Consider the following 16,888-nt stretch of genomic DNA (forward strand, 5'->3'; position numbering starts at 1 on the left):
TTGAATTTTTAGATTTGTAAAAAATATTGTTCTGTACAATTTATTAGCTTTTTTGCCCCTGGGGACCTCAATTTTGGTCCCCACGGTGACACGAGTCCCCATGTGTAGGTGTGTATTCAGGTTTAGGTCAGGACGCACGCACGCACGCACGCACACGACTGCTCTTACACCCCCCCACAACCTAAGCATAAGCACCACTCTTCTGAACGATGGTAACCCCAAAAGTCAAAAATACAACAAACTCTTCTAAATATCCAAGATAATTGAACATTCATCATTAACAAGGCTTTTTCCTTTCTAAAAACTCATAAAATAACACTTCATTTCAAAATTTACTTTCCTAATGCAATCTCACGCAAAGCATGCTGGGAACTGAATTTCGTTCTCAACAAATCATCTTGAATTAACTTGTTGAAATTAAGTTAAACTAACTCAAAAGTAAGAATTAGTTACAGGAACTCAAAACATTTAAGTTAGGAATTTTTTTTATATAAAATTAAGTTTACACTACTTAAACTGTTTAATTTCTTTGAACATTCGGGTTTACAGTGTGGGTGGTATAGCAGATCGGATTTATATATGTTTAGCCAAGACTGGCTGGTGGGAAGCAAATGTGACGCGCTTCCCGAGGTGTTAACTCTACATTACCGGTGTTGTGCTGAAATTTGTGACCTATCGAAATCTATCGACTTCCGACTAGAGGTCACTGTTTCAGGATTTTTCAAGCGAGACGTGGTTCCCGCCCGTGCACATTGTTGTGAGCGCGACAGGGTAGTTTCTAACTGGTTTACATGACCGCCTACTCAGCGATGACGTCATTTCGCCTCGCTCTCTGACTATGGCAAGCCATTTTGTCATTTAACCTTTGACGTTTACTAGTATCTTTTTTAGGCTACTAGTACTTATTTTTAGTTACTAGTAACTATTCCATTAGATACTAGTACTTATTCATTAGATACTAGTACCTAAAAATTAGATACTAGTGCTTATTTATTAGATACCAGTACTTATTCATTAGATACTAGTACTTAATCATTAGATACTAGTGCTTATTCATTAGATACTAGTACCTAAAAATTTGATACTAGTGCTTATTTATTAGATACTAGTACTTATTCAATAGACACTAGTACTTAATCATTAGATACTAGTACTTATTCATTAGATACTCGTATTTAATCATTAGATACTAGTACTTATTAAATAGATACGAGTACCTATTTATTTGATACAAGTACTTATTACATCAGTGACTAGTAATTGTTCCATTGTTACTAGTAACACATTTCAGATTTTTGCCATTGACTTCTATGGAGATCTGTCATTTAGATATCAACTATTCAGTTCTGACTAGTGTGTCTTCTGACAGTCACTAGCACCTACTTATTATGGACTAGTATTTATTCATAGGGTACTGATACTTATTTATTAGGTACTAGTACTTATTTTCAAGATACTAGAGCCTACCAAACAGATACCAATGCTTATTTTTTTAGATACTAGCACTTATTAATTGGATACCTGTACCTATTAAATATATACTAGTATTTATTATATTTATACTAGTACTATTCATTAGATACTAGTACTTATTTATCAGAAACGTATACGCGTTTATCAGCTACTAGTACTTATTAGATTTATACTAGTACCTATTCACAAGACACTAGTACTTTTTTCAATAGTGACTAGTAAGATATTTTATTTTACTAGAAAGATTTGCAATTGAACTCTACAATTATGGTAAGCGAATTTGTCATTTAATCCTTGACGTTTACTAGTATCTATTTTTAGGCTACTAGTGCTTATTGTTTAGTTACTAGTAACTGTTCCATTAGATACTAGTACTTATTCATTAGATAATCGTACCTAAAATTAGATACTAGTGCTTATTTATTAGATACTAGTACTTAATCATTAGCTACTAGTACTTATTCATTAGATACTAGTAACTTTTCAGATCAAAGATATCCCGAGCTTAATAGGCACTAGTAGTTTTGTAATGTAAGTGTATGCTCAGTATGCAAATACCATGATGAATATTAATGAAGCAATGTAATACAACAGGAAATCAGAAAGTAAAATACAAATTAAAGTTCATAAAACAAAGAACATATGGCTTATAGACATATTGATGTTGAGCCAGCATCGTGATTCCAACAGATATTTCACTTTCTTCATGTGATGCGCTGCAGGCTGCAAGTCATGTTGTAAACACATACAAACAAAGCTAACTGCATAAAACCTTCACTGTACAGATCAGACTAGCCTGACTTTATAACTGTAAAAAGAAGACCCATGTCGGCGCAGCCCAGTATATAAAGAAGACACGTGTGTCTGCGCAGCTCGCGTTATATAGAGACGCGCCCCATTTTATAAGTCTTTATTGAATATAGCATCAGAATAACTGTGGAGCTCGCGCTGTATAAAATGATGCGCAGACCTGCATGACTTCATAACTGTATAAAGAAGACGCGTGTCTGCGCAGCTCGCATTGTATAAAGAAGACGCGACTCACTTTATAACTCTTTTATTGAATATAACATCAGAATAACTGTGGAGCTTGCGCTGTATAAAGAGGACGCGCAGTTTGCGCAGACCCGCCTGACTTTATCTGTATGAAGACGCGTGTCTGCGCAGCTCGCATTGTATAAAGAAGACGCGCCTCACTTTATAACTCTTATATAGAATATAACATCAGAATAAGAATACAATCGCCTCACAACTGTGAAGCTCGCGCTGTGTAAAGAAGCTGTTTCTCTGCACAGCTCGTGCCAGACGCGCCTCACTTTATTACGCCCAACCCTAAAGTAACATGAAAATGTGACAACAATGTGGTTCAGACTTTTACTATGAGAACCCCACGATGTATAAAAAGCTGAACACACACCACAATGTATAAAAACCTGAACGTGCGCATACACACGTTGTCACGAACCCGCCAACCACATCTCCCTCAGACACCAGATTTACAGTTTCACGCACCCGTTCCAAGTCACCTGAATTCTAATTAACGACACCTGTTCCTCATCAGCCTACAAACATAAATATCTCGCCTCCAGGCTCACAGTCATCCGGTCTCAATGTGACATACCTCGCGTTCCTTGGACACTTGTTTCGTGGACTCGAAGGATTTTCTATGCGGATTACATTCTGGGATTCCTCCTCGGCAACCAGCTCTACGGATACGAGCTACCTAAAGATAAGACTGTTCGTTTTTGCCTTCTCTTGTCGGAGATTTTCCTGTGTTTATGCACCTATTGACTTTCCCGTGAAATCCTGAATAAACCTCTTGTTTTGTGAAATTACCTGTTCTCGTTCTTCCGTGAGTCCGTGACACGTACACACACACACAGTAGAATATGTGTACACTTAAACTACCATGTCTCATACACGTTTTTAATAAAAGGTAATTATTGTATTAATATAAGCTTTTTAACTGATAATAAAATTATTTCTGAAACGAAAATATATTTTTTTTGTAATTAATTTTGAGATTAACAAAATTTGAATCGTTTTTATATCACGTTTTTATTAATAAATATACATTTCTACTTCAATTTGAGGCAGTAATAATTGCTCAATAGGCCCCTATACTATTTATTCAAACATATATTAAATAATGAAGACTTATTGAGGCAAAATACAAAAATTGAATATTCAGCTAAATCTAATGAGATACAGACATCCGTGCTAAAATAAAACATAGAGACGTTATAGAAATTCTACTGGATTTAATGGTTACAATGAGAATTTTATTGATTGTGATAGAAATTATAATGGTCTCTGTGGGTCTCTATTAGAGATGGAACAATTATCGGTTTAATGGTTAACCACATTGGAAATTTCCAAAAGGTTAATATTACCATGTCATTTTTAAATGATTAAACCATACCAGATTACATTTTGAAACCAGATCCATGTGGAAAGTCATTGGCCCGGTCAGAAACAAATACACCACCCTTAAGACCACGACACCGAAGGGGCCACTAAAGGACAACCTACCTCACTTGACAAGATGGTGACAGTTTGTTGTGCTCTTTGTAATATTTGGCTATCCATTGTCCCCACAGAATAGACAGACAGTAGTTGTTTACCACAATGTAACATGGATGAATGTTCCATTTTACAGTAATAATTTATGACTTTTTCAGAATAGAATAGAATGAGAATAGAATGAGCTTTATTGGCCAAGTATGTTTCCACATACGAGGAATTTGTTATAGTGACAGAAGCGCCACAGTGCAACAGAAAGACAGCAACAGGACAGAACACAGATGATAAAAAATAATAATATACAATAATATAGAAATTATTGTATTTATTCATGTTTGATTCCTATGATTTGTTTAAATACTACTCTGAACTACAATGCAGAACCAATTATTATATATACAGTTGTTTTCTGTGCAATCTATATTATTTTAATATGTATGTTTCAGTGTTGTCAGATGAATTTGTACACAAATACATAACCATAAGGATAAAAAACATAGGTTCTGAGTACTCTGAATTTGTTTCTTAATTTTGTTTATTTTTCCATTTTCTGAATATGTACTACAGACAAAGTTAATGCTTCATTTTACTTAAACATACAGTACATGTATGAGACATTTGGCAGATTCGTCATCTCAGTAAAATGGGTCACAAAGTAAGTTGCAAACACAGTAAGAGATTAGTTTTGGCAGCTATTGTTTGACATGTGACATTGTTTTTTGTATCATCAAACGGGATGCGCTGTATAACTAGTTCTTGACAATCACAGTATGTTACCTCTGCTACACACATTTGGGCTTGGACTTGATGCATGTAACTGTGATTAAGCTTTAGGCTCATTACACCTTCCTCAGTGACAGAACCTTGAGTCTTCCTCAGACAGAACCTTGAGTCTTTTACACATTCATGTAGGGTGCGGTCTTTTGCACTGAAAGGACACTTAATCTATAACACCATCACCACACCATCTGGTGATCCACCGATCCATGGCACCTCTGGGTTACTTATAAATCCAGATGCTGCAACGTGGAGGTCTGCTTGGAGATCCTGCATCGCCCTCAGGTACGATTCTCTGGCAGTGTCCTCATTTTTTAGACCCCATCTGATTAAAACAACCCAAAAGATAGACATTTTATTTGAAATATTTTGGAGTACAATTCCTAGTTTTAAATCATTCCTATACTTATATTAGGCATATTAAAAGTAATTTAACTATTAAAATAGCTATAATTATCACAAATACCTGCTGTGGTGTGAGATGCAGCTTCTCAAAGGTCTCAGCACCATCCTCCAGCAGTGAAGAGTGGTCAGAGGTGTTGGCAGATCCAGTAGTGCAGTCTTGGGCATGTATCTGATGAAATGGCCTTCGATGACTGACAGGATTGCACTTTTTTTTGGGCTCTGCTTCTTGGCCTTCACTTTGGAGCTGTTACAACAGAACGTTAACTCTTCAGCAGATGTGCAGTTTTATGTGCTGCAAATTGTCTTGAGTTGCAACAATGTGCCATCTCCACTGTCCGTTCCTCCAGCACCACTATCCATGGACATGTTGCTTTTGTGTTCAGAGCCTAGGAATGATTGACCTGTTAAGTTAAAAATGTAATATCTTGAATAATTGCTTTGACTTGTTAAACGTAATAGCTAATGAGCCTGTTTAAATATCTAACGATATGACAATTTAACTTGTGGGCTTTTCTGTTGTTTTGATCATTAGAAAAGGCAAATGGCCATCATCAGCTGAGTTTGCATTCAATTGTCGATTATAAGAAAGTGAATTAACACGTTATTTGTATAGAATATATGGTTGAAGGAAACATGTTAATTTGCATTTAAATTCGCGTTTGTTCCAATTTCTTAACTCTATTATCCAAAACTGATCTCGCATACCCCTCAGAAAATGTGCTGTTGCGCCCCTGGTTGAATATAAACCCAATCGATATGAAACGTCACACACCTGGTTCAAAAACAATTAAACACAACTAACATTCAAGCTTAAGTTATAGTCGTGCGTAGGACCTACGTCGTAACCTACGGCATAGCCTACGTACGTAGACGATGCCGTCGTGAACATTTATGGTTCTGCGTTGAGAGTATGCGTCTTACTGCAATTACACCGCCGAAATGCTAGTTGGCTCTTTGTGTTTTCCCGGGTTGCTCTTCTTCGCCGATGTTTTGTGTGTATGCTAGTGTTTGCAAGCGATGGAAGCTGATCGCATCTTAATGGAGTTGGAGCTGATCGAAGTAGAAAAACAGTTACTTTTAATTAAATAACTTAAACAAAAAGCTAGAAACCAGAGATGTCGATGCTCGCCATGTTGTTCTTTTGTGGACTGTGAACTTGCCGGAAGAAGACGCCAGAGAAGACGCCAGAAATGCGTAGAAGGAAGTACGATGCTGCCAAACCGACCAATCACAGCGCTTGCGGTCCGCGTAGGGTCCGCGTTGAGTTGACGCGTTGTTATGGCCAATTTATGGTTCTGCGTAGGACCTACGCCGTAACCTACGCCGTAGCCTGACGCGCACCTCTCCAAAAATGTAACAACGCGTCAACTCAACGTGGACCCTACGCGGACCGCAAGCGCTGTGATTGGTCGGTTTGGCAGCATCGTACTTCCTTCTACGCACGCATTCCTGGCGTCTTCTTCCGGCAAGTTCAGAGTCCACAAAAGAACAACATGGCGAGCATCGACATCGACCAAGTACTGAGCGTCTGATTGAAGAGGTTTGGAAATACACGCATCTGTATGACTCCTCTTCGGCGGACTATAAAGACTGTCAGATGGCGGCGAATTCTTGGAGAGAGATTTCCTCTAACGTCGGTTTGGAAGAGTGCCAGCAAAAGACATGAAGAACTTCGCACTTTATAAACACTGTGTACGATCTTTTACTCTTTATTGGCTTTATAGTTTTATTTTTTGTTTTACCTTTTATTGTTACTAGTTTTTTGAAAGTTTTATATTTGTGTCAATATTGCATTGTATACTCATCTATACATAGTTTGCACTTTTACATATTCTGTTCTTTGACTCTTTTGCAAATAAAGAACAAAATTGTGACACTTCCAGATCTTGGTTGCATTTCATTTCATTTTTAACTAAACAATTAATAGGGTGAGTTGTCCATGACACAATATTATATTCTATCAGGGTATCATTTCAATACACAGTTTTGACATCTATGTATGTGCTCTGCGGAGTACACCCCTTTGAAAAGTATACTTTTTTTCAACAATATCTAAATGAACACACATAAAAATCCAAAATGTGGACAAGACTAAGTTTAATATAACATCTGTTTAACTTCTAACATGAAAGTAAGGTTAATAATATAATGGATTACACATTTTTCTGTTTCGATCAGCTCCAACTCCATTAAGATGCGACCAGCCTCCATTGACGTTTGCATACACTAGCATACACACAAAACATCGGCGAAGAAGAGCTAACCCGTGAAAACACAAAGAGCCAACTAGCGTTTCGGCGGTGTAATTGCAGTACGACGCATAGTCTCAACGCAGAACCATAAATGTTTACGACGGCATCGTCTACGTACGTAGGTTACGGTGTAGGTCCTACGCAGAACCATAAATTGGCCTTTAGTTGGCTTCGATCTAGACTAGAGTAACAGTTACTAATGTTAGCTTCCCAACATGTTAGCCCTTTAGCTGATAACTTGCTCATGCTAGCTAGCATGACAACAATAACATCCAAAATAACACGTTTGATAATCGTTGTTTATTCACTTACCTGTCCTGTTTTCACAAATCGATGTTTTGTCTCCAGATACCACATATTGGTGTGGTTCACACACCCTGCAACGACGTATTGAGATGCATGCTTTCTCGCTCCGCTGTATGGCGATAGCAATAGATTATGTACAAGATATTAATGTCCGGAAAAGTTTAGCAGACGCGTCGCAGATTGTAAGGGACAAAACACAATTGGAGGTAGCCTAATAAATAAGGCACACAACTAATAATATGTTTTTCCCAAATATCAAGTTATTTTAGTCTCGTTTAGATGTGTTGTTAACTGCCATGTCGGACACAAATATGGCGACAAGCATGGCGGAAGTGCTGCTTCGATACCCAAGGATACGTTGCATTAGTATGTTAACTCTGATTGGATGACTGAGGGGGGTACTCATGTTTATGCAATAATGTGTTTGAATCAAGATATCTCCAAACCCATTCTTACTAGTNAAGCAAGCTAACACGCTATTGCTATGCTAACGGCGTTAAGTTAACTATCACTTTTGGTTTAGACTCTTCCAAGTAAATAACAGGAACAGGGTTATTGAGATATCAGGATAAGTTAGCAACGACAATAATAATTAACGATAATAAAATACACTAATATTAGAGCGAAGTGGTAAGCGCACTGATACAAACAAGCTGCCGGCAGCGATGCAGGAAACAGGAAGCAGGAAACCAGTTACAACAGAAGTTAACTCATCAGCAGATGTGCAGTTTTATGTGCTGCAAATTGTCTTGAGTTGCAACAATGTGCCATCTCCACTGTCCGTTCCCCCAGCACCACTATCCATGGACATGTTGCTTTTGTGTTCAGAGCCTAGGAATGATTGACCTGTTAAGTGAAAAATGTAATATCTTGAATAATTGCTTTGACTTGTTAAACGTAATAGCTAATGAGCCTGTTCAAATATCTAACGATATGACAATTTAACTTGTGGGCTTTCTGTTGTTTTGATCATTAGAAAAGGCAAATGGCCATCATCAGCTGAGTTTGCATTCAATTGTCGATTTTAAGAAAGTGAATTAACATGTTATTTGTATAGAATATATGGTTGAAGGAAACATGTTAATTTGCATTTAAATTCACGTTTGTTGCAATTTCTTAACTCTATTATCCAAAACTGATCTCGCATACCCCTCAGAAAATGTGCTGTTGCGCCCCAGGTTGAATAGAAACCCAATCGATATGAAACATCACACACCTGGTTCAAAAACAATTAAACACAACTAACATTAAGTCTAACGGTAGTTGGCTTCGATCTAGACTAGAGTAATAGTTACTAATGTTAGCTTCCCAACATGTTAGCCCTTTAGCTGATAACTTGCTCACGTTAGCTATCATGACAACAATAACACCCAAAATAACACGTTTGATAATCGTTGTTTATTCACTTACCTGTCCTGTTTTCACAAATAGATGTTTTGTCTCCAGATACCACATATTGGTGTGGTTCACACACCCTGCAACGACGTTTTGTGATGCATGCTTTCTCGCTCCGCTGTATGGCGATAGCGATAGATTATGTACGAGATATTAATGTCCGGAAAAGTTTAGCAGACGCGTCGCAGATTGTAAGGGACAAAACACAATTGGAGGTAGCCTAATAAATAAGGCACACAAGTAATAATATGTTTTTCCCAAATATCGAGTTATTTTAGTCTCGTTTAGATGTGTTGTTAACTGCCATGTCGGACACAAATATGGCGACAAGCATGGCGGAAGTGCTGCTTCGATACCCAAGGATACGTTGCATTAGTATGTTAACTTTGATTGGATGACTGAGGGTGGTACTCATGTTTATGCAATAATGTGTTTGAATCAAGATATCTCCAAACCCATTCTTACTAGTTCCTTTTAAGGCGGAAGATATCTTCAAATGAATAGGTACTAGTAGTTAATCTGTTTTTGATATCAGTTACTAATTTCTGACTAGTACGTAGTACAATAATGACTAGTATCTTTTTAATACTACTAGTATATATATTCAGTAAATGCTAGTACTTATTATTAAATACTGGATTTGTATTCAATGTATACTAGTACTTATACAGTATATTAGACACTAGTGTCTTTTACGGTTGTTACTAGTAACATTTCTTATCTTACTGGTCACAATTGTTTTTTACCTGTCATATGTAATGACTAGTCAGAATGGCCATTGTAGAGTTCAATCGCAAATCTTACTAGTAAAATAAAATATCTTACTAGTCACTATTGAAAAAGATACTAGTATCTTGTGAATAGCTACTAGTATAAATCGAATAAGTACTAGTAGCTGGTAAACACGTATACGTTTCTCATAAATAAGTACTATCTAATGAATAAGTACTAGTATAAATATAATAAATACTAGTATATATTTAATAGGTACTAGTATCCAATGAATAAGTGCTAGTATCTAAAAAATAAGCATTGGTATCTGTTTGGCAGGCTCTAGTATCTTGAAAATAAGTAGTAGTACCTAATAAATAAGTATCAGTACCTTATGAATAAATGCTAGTACCTAATAAGTAGGTACTGGTGACTATAGGAAGTCACACTAGTCAGAACTGAATAGTTGATATCTAAATGACAGATCTCCATAGAAGTCAATGGCAAAAATCTGAAATGTGTTACTAGTAACAATGGAATAATTACTAGTCACTGATGTAATACGTACTAGTATCTAATGATTAAGTACTAGTATCTATTGAATAAGTACTAGTATCTAATGATTAAGTACTAGTATCTAATGAATAAGTACTAGTATCTATTGAATAAGTACTAGTATCTATTGATTAAGTACTAGTATCTAATGAATAAGTACAAGTATCTAATAAATAAGCACTAGTTCTAATATTTAGGTACTAGTATCTAATGAATAAGTACTAGTATCTAATGGAATAGTTACTAGTAACTGAACAATAAGCACTAGTAGCCTAAAAATAGATACTAGTAAACGTCAAGGATTAAATGACAAAATCGCTTGCCATAGTGTGAAAGGCTTTGAATTCTTACAGTGTGACTAACCACCGAATAGTGTGTGTGTGCGTGCGTGAGAGACAGAGACAGAGACAGAGACAGAGACAGAGACAGAGAGAGAGAGAGAGAGAGAGAGAGAGAGAGAGAGAGAGAGAGAGAGAGAACAGTTCACAGGAACAAGACGTCTGTGTCACCCTGTTGATACGGATGTTAATTTTCTGTGAGAAATGTGACCCTGAGTTTATTCAGGTCCTGATGTGACCGCCTGGTCATTAAATGGTCATTTTGCAAACAAAGCAACAATTGATATACATTCATACATGAAGAGAGAGGCTTCAATCCTAATATGAAAAGATTCACTCAAAGAGTTAATTTGCAAAAACAGAACTCAGTTTTTTTTAAATGTTCACAAATCATGTTTTTAATAATGTTAGCATGTTTTTACTGTGTTTTATTCTAAAGAGAAAACTCTTTAAAGAGCTGGCTAACCTAAACAAAACATCACCATTAAAACACCTTCATTCATTCTATATGCAAAATTTGAAACTAATATGGAATTGAGAGAACTTCAAAAATTACATTATCAGACGTGATCAATTTTACAATAAAAACCCATCTCATCTTCTAACTACTACAGTAAAAGCAGAGAAGCTGTCTAACTTTACATACAAATATCTGGAAATACTATTGAGGTCACATTGGATTTTGTCCATGAGGGTCTCTGACAGAAACATCCCCTCAAATAAGAGCAGAACAATAATCAAAATTCGCAAATTCGCAGAATCAGGTCTGAAAGGGGGGAATCGCTCTATACATACATTTATTTACGTACTTCTGATTTTCGTTTTCCGTCCTTTAAATTAAATAAATGGAACGAATAGATCGGGTCCAGACGTCTGTGCTGGTCAGCGTGATGGAGAATCGTGACGGTTCTTTCTAACCTTTAAATAAATCTGTGTAACGTGTAAAGAGCAGTTAATCTCCACCTCAGTGTGGGAGAAGATCAGCTCTGTTCTCTTCCGTCCGAGCGCTCTCGCCCGCTCTCGCTGCCTGTCAGATTGATTTTCTTTAGGCAAGTTTAATGGACTGCACTTTCTTTGTCTTCCTACCTTATCAATTTTTGAACATGTGAGAAAAGGTCTCAAAGAGAGCTGATGAAACTCTAGATATCCATCGCACAATTCAACCGGTTCCTCCCACTTTATCCAGCCGTGTCCGCAGCTTTTATCCTGATACTCCGGCCGAGAGCTCGGCTCATGTTTCATCACAGAGGTTTTGTTGTCCGGGTCATCGCTTACAGAAACTGTTTGCAAAGACATGAATCGGGGTCTAAAAACACGCCTCAGACTTTACAAACTGTTTAACAATCTCATTAACTAATTTAATAAAACACAACTTCAAATCTCCTGAGCTTTGAAATCTAAACAATAAACTTGCCTTGTTTAGAGAATCTTACATGATTTGATTATTATTAATAAACAATATTAGGAATGTTTGTTGTAATATTTGGTGAATGGCAAAAGTTGCTGAGATAGGAATGGTGATGTTTTAAAGGCGGAGCCTAACAAATGATGATCAGATGAATGACATGTTCGCTGTAGCTAAGCTAGCAGCCATTAGCATCTGATTCTATAACAACACATCTCTGCTCTGTTCTCTTCCACCCGCATGCTTTTAATACATTTTTTGGGTCAAGAGCAACAACTGTACACCGTCACGGAGAGGAAACTGGAGAACCGTGCCTGTTACCATGGTAATGCTGTCTTGGTTGCCGAGCAAGCAGCAGGCTGGATTGTGTTTACCGTTGACAGGAAGCCCGCAGAATATTTTCCCATGAGGCTTTGCCTGAAAGTGGGGCAGTCCCTGCCATCATCATGACTGCATCAGGCCAAATCCCCTCGGCTCAAGAGAGAAATGAACTCTGACGACTGCCATTTGGCAGCATGGACAGAGTAAACCTTTTATCTGCCGTCCACGGACCAGCTCGCACTGAAAACCACAAACAGAAAACAATATCAGCACATGGCCGGCTCTGGATTTCAGAAGAGAGTTTTGGATGATTAGTGATATAATTGTTTGGATTCAGCAGACGTCTGTTTGTGTAATCCTTTAAAAACTGAATTTAAGCCCATATGCATGCTGTGGTACTCCTAACATCCAACAAAAAGACATGAAATGACAGAGGAATAACTGAAATCCATTTTATTAATTTCAATAGATTTTTATACGTTTTTCAAATTGATTTAACAAAAATCAAGCAATATCATAGTGTAGAGATCAGTGATTATTTATCAACAATGTGAATACATATGAATTACATACAATCTCCTTTAGATGCACAAATGCCCCTACACATGCATGAATCTTACAAATGAGCGTTAGCTGTCTAATGGATTCCAGCAGCGAGAACCTGCTGTACAACATTTTTTATATCATAATATTTGGTCCTAATCCAATTCAAACCATTTAAATAAAGAGTGACTATTTCAGCGATGAGGAGCTTTTAATTGGTTTTACTAATTAGTGCCGTTTGCTGAGACGAGCATAAATTTTGACACCACAGTATCAGAGACTCAAGAGCTCTTGAGCTGCTGTCTCTCTACACAACCCAGAACATTTCCTTCTCTTCAGAGAATATGACAACATGCAGTAGATATGTACACATGCCACATTCCATGACTTGTGTCTGTATAAAAAGTGGTTTGGTTGCGTGTACTGCACATGTAATGCTTGTGTGGAGCTTTCAACTACTGCATTGAACTGTCAAGCACCCTTTGCGGCCCCGTCAAAATAAAAGTCTGGTTAACTTGAATAAGTTATAACACACTATTATAATTTTAATAACTATTTTTATTTTAAAATAGTACTTAATTTAAGTAGACCTGAAAACAAAAGAAAAAATAAAATATACTGGTAAGATGGTTGATTAACATAGTTAAGTAAATTACACCCTATTTTTATAGTTTTTTTTCTTGTATAGTTCAAAGTTGTCCACTGTAGGTTTTTAAATATAGTTTAAAGAGTACATAACTAGGGATTTTTAAGGTCCTACTTTGGTTTATGGAGTGTCCAACAACAAGTTTATGTACATAGAAGGTGTAAAAATAATAATATTTCGTAATAATAGGTAATTATTCTTACCTTACTTCTTGTGTCACGAATTGGCAGAAGAACCCAAGCGCAGGCAGCAGTGAAGGGGTTAACAGATAATATTTATTTTACAAAAAAACACGCAAAACAAAAACCCACGAGGGGGTGTAAACAAGACAAGAAAATAATAGGGGTAAACAGGGATGAAAAACTAACTAAACACTAAACTAGAAACAATACTTGACATGAACTACACTCAAACACTTACTTAGACAGGACTGGGTTCTTGAAACAGAAAACAGGATCACACGAACACTGACAGGCACGATACACCTACAGGTATGTAATACAGGGGCACAGGACAAAGAAACAAGAGGGTATATATATAGGTAAGACAAACGAGGGATAACGACATGGGGCAGGTGTGGTTAATCAAACACTCAGGGAAGGATAACAAGGAAACGAGAGGAATGGGGCCAATGACAAGACACTGGAGAGAACGTATATTATTGTCAAACGGACAACAATATGTTTCTCTCCACACATAACCTAAGGACTCTGCCCCGATCCCACTACACGACTAGAATTTCATAAACAAGACGGTGGGACCGTGACATCTTGACTGATTCTCAAATGGTTTGTTGCGCGATTCATGGGTCTAATCCCCTCCTTTCCGCTAGCCTAGTCTGATGTGATTGGTCAGATGGTCTAGTCTGCTTTGTGATTGGTGTACCGCGAATGAGGCTCAAGAGCTACAGTGTTTGGGGGAGAAGAGTGAAGTTCTTGCGGGCAGTCCTAGCAAAACGTAGGCGGGGACTATATGTAGTGACTTAAATCTGCGGCAGTTCGCGAATCGGACTAGGGACGACTCGTTTGCTTGGTTCAGAGTCGACTCCCTTTTTTCCAAGCCAATAACTTTGTTATTCATTCACCTTCGGATTTACAACTTGGCAGACTGCTTACTTTCAAACACGGCAACATTACGCACTGCATGAAATGTAATTTTCATGCTCTCATGTTATGTACTTATAATAGTATTACTATAGTTTACTGAAGTATTTTTTCATGCTGTCAAATATATTACTTACTATTGTACAGTAAAAGATGGAAAACACAGAATCCAGAAAAATAAAAATAGAAAAAACAGAATTTGGGAAAAAATGAAACGGAAATGTGGGAAAAAAATAAAACAGATTTCATGGGGCCCTACGATCTACTGTTTTCAGTGAAAATTCAAAGTCTAGCTCTATGAACACTCAAACAGCTGGTATTACCCATAACTCCCTGCGAAAAAGAGTTTAATGATGTTACTAGTAATTAATAAATCAAATAAGCGAAGCATCACTAAATTAATAAATGAAACTACACAGTAAGCATTACATATGATCACAATGTCGTCTAGCAACACTTTTGCTCCATGGTAATGTGTCCCAATGTGTACACTAAAAGGCTGCGTTTATATTTGGCATTAACATGCGACCTGTATCTGGATGTTGTCCACATACACATTGAAAAGACAAGTGTAAACGCGCTTCTGATCGGAATGTTATCCGATCAACATGTCCTGGGGCCCGTTTCAGAAAGGAGGTTTAGTAAAAACTCTGAGTATGTTAACCCTGAAATGAGGGAAACTTTGGGTTTTCCATTTCAGAAAGGGAGGTATGTCAAACCCGAGAAAGCGGGGTAACTCAAGCCCGTTTCTAAAGCGCAAGTGGTGTAACTCATTCATTCATTCATTCATTCATTAATACAGTCATTCATGGCACGCATTTTGATCACACAGAGACCATCTCAGTGACTTATATGGCATATGTGCTTGTATAGAGGATTCATGAAGAGGCTGCATTAATTCATTGGGATATACTTTGATTTCAGGAGAGCAATTTTGTTATTTCCCTGTGCATTTTTATTAAAACTGTACCGTTTTTCTTTACAGTGAATTTGATATATCAAAATATATCTCATCCATCCTTACATCAATAACATCAGCCACCGTACGTGTATTACATCAGAGCATAATTTTCTATGGACGATGAGAAATGACTTAATAAAGTGTATAAATAAAGTGCACGAATAAAGAAATTAATAAATACAGACATACATGCAGAAATGAAGCAATAAAGGTTATAAACAAGTAATTTTGACGTGTAGCCATTTCAACTCAAATCTGCTCAGAGCAGGGTTTGAACCGGCAATCAGTCAAACTTTGCACGAGAGTCTGACGCCCTTCAAGTGTCCTATACACCATGACGTCTCACTCGCGTAACTAGAGCACTCATGGCGAGTGAGAACATATTTCTGTTGTTTCATTCATTTAATGATTAATTTGTTTGTTTATTGGTACATTTATCAATTTATTAATTTAAACTTAAGTCATTATCAGGACATCAGTAAATCCACTGTATACAGAGCGGAAGGTGTGCCTCACTCTCAAGCGCTTTCTGCGGCCATGCTGCTTTTTTTGGTACCGTTGCCATGGTGAATCGTAATGTCCGAGATCCATTGATGATGGCTTTTTATAGTCGTGTTGCACGCGCTTAACCCAGGGTAAGCCTACCCAGAGTAAATTGAACTAACTCAAATCAGCTGTTCTGAAACCAAAAACTCAAAGTTTCTAATTTCTAAGTAAACCAACTCTGAGTTCAAGGTTTAACCTAGAGTTGGTTGAACCTCCTTATTGAAACGGGCCCCTGATAAAGAGGTAGTCGAGGACGCATTGTGATCGGATCTCAGTGTAATGTAAACGCAATCCAGACAGTTTATCTACATTTACCGGCACAACTTCACAGAAAACCCTGCCCGCTATCATTATTCTCTCGTCTGTCTGACCTGTCAGACTGCGGAGCAGATGACAAATACAGCGGGAAGTTTACTCTTGCTCACGCACTCTTGCACAGTCGTTCATTTTCCCACAAAATGATCGTGGATACTTTATTACAGTGTATCATTATTTGCAACCTACAGAGGATGTATGTCAAATCACACGAGATGTTTTACTTGACCACTTCAGCTTTATCATCACATAGGCTATTTGTGACTGCCACGAACGGGTTTTACTCGCACACACAGCGCCAGTGGTGTTTTTA

The 16,888-nt window shown here is 37.3% G+C and overlaps 1 protein-coding gene across 1 annotated transcript in view; it reads left to right on the plus strand.

Annotated features, from left to right (window-relative positions):
• The window catches only part of lrfn1 (leucine rich repeat and fibronectin type III domain containing 1), a 309,368-nt gene that overhangs the window by 48,043 nt on the left and 244,437 nt on the right, over positions 1-16,888 (plus strand). The gene's annotated exons all lie outside the window — the stretch shown is intronic.

Source organism: Triplophysa rosa, linkage group LG14, assembly GCF_024868665.1.
Source record: "Triplophysa rosa linkage group LG14, Trosa_1v2, whole genome shotgun sequence".
NCBI lineage: Eukaryota > Metazoa > Chordata > Actinopteri > Cypriniformes > Nemacheilidae > Triplophysa > Triplophysa rosa.